A 6000-nucleotide genomic window follows, 5' to 3' on the forward strand; every position below is an offset into this window, starting at 1 on the left:
CGTTTATTAGGCTCATTTAGCAATTCAGCTGTCACAGAGCCGAATGTATTCGTATACATTTTTATGTTAAGATAACTATTGTTGTATATTATTTAAGCTTAAGATTCCTATCCATCGATAAACATTTGTTTTTTTTTATGTATAACACAGTAGCTGTTTAGGCCTAAGAATATTCCAATTCTATCGATACACAACACATGCCGCCTTTTTCGGCGTTAGAATATTCCTATTGTTCGAATGTTCACAGTTGGACTGTTCACAACGGGACTGCTGATATGAGGATTCCATTGCTGTGTTAGAATTAGCACCAATTACCGATGCAGCAGATCGTAATGTGAGCGGTAAGGGACTGGGATTACCGACACATGATGATTGTTGCGTGGACGTAGTAGCTAGAATAACACACAAAGATGGTCAGTTGAGGGGCCCTGAGTTATTAGCTCATGATCGTTCGCTTAGTAGCGGACACGAAACCAATTAGGCTACGAAGACCCCCCTAGTGTGTATCTATTGGCGATTTCCGTTTAAGTTTATCATGTTTACATTTGTTCGCTCTCCAGGTATCCTCATATTCTTCCTTTCTAAACCTGGCTCCCCAACATTTGGCGCTAGAGCTTGTAAAAATATTGGAAACAATCGTCCGATGGAGGGTCGAGTGAATACATTTACCAAGTAGCGGGTACTTTTAACTATTGCTACACAATCAATGATACTCATCCCGTTCTGAGACCGTAGAACATTCAGACGATGACAAAGTGAAATTGGCCGCCTCACACCCACTCGAATCGACGGAAAACGATGTCCGGCGTGCTGGATTACTTGCCACCGGTGGTGTACATTGGGAAGGAAACACTTCGAGATGTGATATTTGTTATGATGCGTTTTCCCCGGAGTTCCTTCCAACCATGAGTGCAGGAAGTGGGTGTCGTAGTTCACAAGTTAATTACAATGTCGCTCGAATTGATCCTGTATCTTCCTGCGACATGAATAAAATAGTAACAAAACCATTCATCAAAACAGTGTTAGCGTTCTTGTTCTTGAGTCTCACTCGTACAACAATAGAAAATCGTGATTGTGCCTCACTACATTAAAACGTTGGATGTGATTATGGTGAATACGAAGGTTACGATTGGATGGATCAACTCCTTTATAACTTAGAAGAAAAATTTTGTTCCAACTTCAACAGCCCCGCAACGGATAATTTATCTTCCTATTGAGTGCGAAAGCTGGTGGAGTCGGCCTGAACTTGTTCGGGCATTATGCTCCGGACATCAGTCGTGGAACAAAAACAAAACCTCTGCAACCCGAAATTTGCCGAATAGAAACTCAGATTTTTCTGCTGACTCGGACCGCAACGATTATATCATACTTCGAATGCAGCATTGTGAATGCCGAGGCGTGAGAGATATTCTTGACCAGAACAATTTAAATCTGCTGGAAAATCAAGATGAATCTCTGAAGCGCAGTAGGTTACAAATTATACTAACAAAACCTGGACTGAAGAAAAATAAACGATCCTTGAAAATGCAGGAACTAATGTGCTAGAAACATCATCGAACTTCTATCAATTCAGAGATGCTGGAGGTAATAATTTTGAATTTTCCTGAAGGTAAATAATTACCCGTTCATCTCTTTACAATTTTCAATTTCAGGATTGCGCTGAGGATATTGTGTTCATGTTTGGCAACGCAGTAAACAATGGACGAATGAAACAACGCTGATATGAAATAATTACAATAATAACAATGCAACTAAAAGATAAATGAATAATAAATAGTGCTAAATACTTAATCTTGCCATCCACTCTCTAAAAGTGACGCTAATGACTACGAATGAGACTGCATGTGTTTAGCCGTTCAACGGCTCCTCCAGTGAAGGATAATCTTGTTTGGGCATTCTGTACTTCAAGTTTTCCACCGTTCGAGTCAGAAACGACCGAGGACAGATACCATAGATACGATAAGATTTGACGGCTGAAGGTTGACTATCAAGGTTTTCTGAGTGCGAGTGCTGGGGAATTTTTGTCGAAGTTGCTGCGCGAACCGAGCAATTCTCGGATTGCCTTGGGGTGCGGGACGTGATGACGAATTTTTGAATCAAAGGGGATCAATGTGTTCGATGTTAATCTGTAATATACAATGTACAGTAATATCGTTTTTGTGTTTTTGATCAATGAATGTTGTGTCATTATGTTATGCCGATATTTTATGCGAGAAAAATGTTTAGGATGTGCTATTTATTCTGAACTAATTTGAATTTGATCTGCATATTTAAACTAATTAAATAAGCAAACATCAGCATGTCGGCACAGATCATTTGATGATTCTCAATCTGATTAATATTTAGCTGCCATCTGATACCGACGACAACTGAGTATAAATAGAGTAATAAAACGTAAGGAGCCAAGATCTTTCGGATTGAAAAATTAATTGCATGAGAAAAGACCCCATGAACAGACAGATCTCAAGGTGGCGGAATAATACCGTCACGCATACGATGATGACTTGTGATAGTGTGTGTATCAGTGTATCAGTGATCCCTCTCCCGCCTTTTTGACGTAGGACTACGTCTTTCATTTCTATACCGGGGTGTAAAATCAAAGTTTCGAAAACGAAAGCGTTACGCCGGAGACCGAGATTTTGAGCGTTAATAGATCCTAAATAAATGAACGAAATGGTATGATAAACACTTCATTCAAAAGATAAAATGTCTACGCGTTATATACTTGTTATTTTTTGACCCAAAAACTTGTTTCAATAGTCTTAAATTTGCTTTCAAAACAGGCTATTGAAATCACCAATCGGTATATAAGCGAGCGTCGCTCGGAAATCCACTCAGTTATAATTGAACAGCGATTGGAGCATGTTGTCGCTGTTGTGGTGAAGCTCTTCGTTTATCATGAAAGCGCGGATGAACGGTGTCACCAAGAGCCTGTTTGTGCACCCTAGGCCAGAAGGGAATCTATCAGGAGGAGAGTGATGCCACAAACGGTTCCCCGGGAAGAGTTCGGAGCAGCCGCCACACACACACATACACGCGCGGAACTCTTCGTTTGGATGCCATTCAGCATCGAGAAAATTCCGGGGAGATTCAATCGTTGCTGAAAAATAATCTGCCAGTTCCTCTGGGAACTGAAAAATACATTCATGCAAAAGATTTTAATGTTTTCTATCCATGTAACACTGCGACCAAATATTTTTCAATTAAGTGCTATAAACAGGTGGTTATCGAGTTAGCATTAACCACTGATGGGCTTCGATTATCGAGGATTATCGAGGAAAATCTGGAACAAACTAATCGTTGCTGAAAAATACCCTGCCAATTCCCCTGGGAATTGAGAAATACATTGATGCGAAAGAGTTTATTCTAATGTTTTCTATCCATATAACACTGCAACCAAATACATTTTGTTTTGTGATTTTTCAATCGATCGCAATTAACATGGAAGCTTCTGAAAATTATTCTTCCCCATCAGTAGAAAATTTTCGTATCCAATACTGTATGCGCGCGCAACGGAAAATGTTACGCATCGCGAAAATTATATAATTTTCAATCAATTATTGCTCAGTTGCCGAATGTTTCAAACTCAGAGAGTTCATTCCCCTCTTGTTTGCCTTCCAAATTGCTATCGTAAACCACACCTTCTTTCGATTCAATCACGCACAAAAAGCATACCTAAGCGATATTCTGGTGGTGAAACGCATTCATTTTTCGTGAGGACATCGACAAGGTAACATCATAATTGAACGAGCTGGACGGCGAGGAATCGAGGGATCGAGATATTCATTACCTAGCCTGACCTAACCTGAAAGACATGCAGTTTGTTTGGAACTGTGAGGGAGGGCAGAAAAGCCGAGCCATCAGGAGGAGAAGGAAGGAAGGAAGGTATTGTATTATAGAGACTTTAAACTTTTTCAGTTCATTCGTCTCTAGCCTTGAGAAAGGCCCTTTGAAAACTCTACTCTATTCTACTCCAGCGCTACCACCTCCGCCCTCTTGCCTTGAGAAAGGCACTCGATCCCTCACCGTCCAGCCCGTCCAGCAACGATGTTGTCCAGTCGGTGTCCACACAAAGAATGAGGAGGAGAAGAGATAGTGACCAAGAGAGTATCAGCATCGAAAAACGGTTCTCCGGAAGACATCGAAGCAGCCGCCACACACACACACATACACGCGCGGAATTTTTTTTTCGTTTGGATGCCATTCAGCATCGAAAAAATTCCGGAAAGATCTAATCGCTGCTGAAAAATAATCTGCCAGTTCCCTGGGAATTGAAAAATACATTAATGTGAAAGAGTTTATTTTAATGTTTTCTATCCATGTAAAACTGCGACCAAATATTTTTCAATTAAGTGCTATTAACAGGTGGTTATCGAGTTAGCATTAACCACTGATGGGCTTCGAGTATCGGAGAGAATCTGGGAAGATGTTATTGTTGCTGAAAAATAATCTGCCAGTTCCCCTGGGAATTGAAACATACATTCATGCTAAAGAGTTTATTTTAATGTATTCTAACATATAACGCTGCGACCAAATATTTGGTTTTGTGATTTTTCAATCAAGTGCAATTAGCAGGAAAGCTTCTGAAGATGTTCGTTTTCAATATTGGATGCGCGCGCAACGGAAAATGTTTCGCACCGCGAAAAACATAATTCTCAATCGATTATTGCTCAGTTGCTGAAAGTTTCAAACTCAGAGAGTTCATTCGCCTCTAGTTTGCCTTCCAAATTGCCATCGTAAACCACACCTTCTTTCTATTCAATCACGGACAAAAAGCATACTTAAGCGATATTCTGGTGGTGAAACGCAATCTGTTAGAGGCAAATGAACTGAAAAGTTGAAAGCCTCTTTAATTCAACATCATCATCATGAAACGCAATCATTTTTCGTGAGGACAACGACAAGACAACATCGTTATTGAATGAGCTGGACGAGCTGGACGAGCTGGACGGCGAGGGATCAAGATATTCATTACCTGACATGAAACGCTTTTTAGAGGCGAATGAACTTACAAGTTTAAAGCCTCTTATAAACAAAGAAAGAAAGAAACACATTCAGTTAGTTTGGAACTGTGAGGGAGCGCAGAAAAACCGATCCATCAGAAGAAGAGAAGACGACCGAGAGAGTATCAGCACCGAAAAACGGTTCCGTTTGAGACATCAGAGCAGCCGACACACACACACATATATACGTGCGGAACTTCATTCGTTTAAATGCCATCCAGCATCGAGAAGATTCCGGAAGAATATTATCGTTGCTGAAAAATTTTCTGCCAGTTCCCCTGGGAATTGATAAATTCATGCGAAAGAGTTTATTTTAATGTTTTCTAACCATATAACACTGCGACGAAATACATTTGTTTTTGTGATTTTTCAATCAAGTGCAATTATCAGAGTTTATTTTAACGTTTTCTATCCATATAATACTGCGACCAAATACAATTGGTTTAAAATACAATACAATTGGTTTTGTGATGTTACAATCAAGTGCAATTAACAGGTGGTCATCGAGTTAGCATCAACCACTGATGATGGACTTCGAGAAGAATCCGGAAAGATATCGCTGCTGCAAAATAATCTGCCAGTTCCCCTTGGCATTGAAAATAACATGCAAGCGAAAGAGTTTATTTTAATGTTTTCTAACCATATAACACTGCTACCAAATACATTTCGTTCTGTGATTTTTCAATCAAGGGCAATTAGCAGGAAAGCTTCTGAAGATTATTCTTCCTCATCAGTAGGATATTTTCGTATCCAATATTGGATGCATAAAATCTTGTACCTCTAACGTAACGCTCTCGTTTTCGAAGTCCCCCGCTAAATTCATTTATTCTTTATTCAGAATGGATTCAGATTCAACTTCAAACAAATGATCACTGAATCAACGATAGTCCTACGTCACCCTTGCGGTTATACCGTAGATATAACCCACTTCCTGTTTTTCTGGTTAACAATCCCCTCTCACACTCTCCGCAACTTACCACTCCCCTCGCTAACTTAC

The sequence above is a fragment of the Toxorhynchites rutilus genome, chromosome 2, assembly GCF_029784135.1.
Source record: "Toxorhynchites rutilus septentrionalis strain SRP chromosome 2, ASM2978413v1, whole genome shotgun sequence".
NCBI lineage: Eukaryota > Metazoa > Arthropoda > Insecta > Diptera > Culicidae > Toxorhynchites > Toxorhynchites rutilus.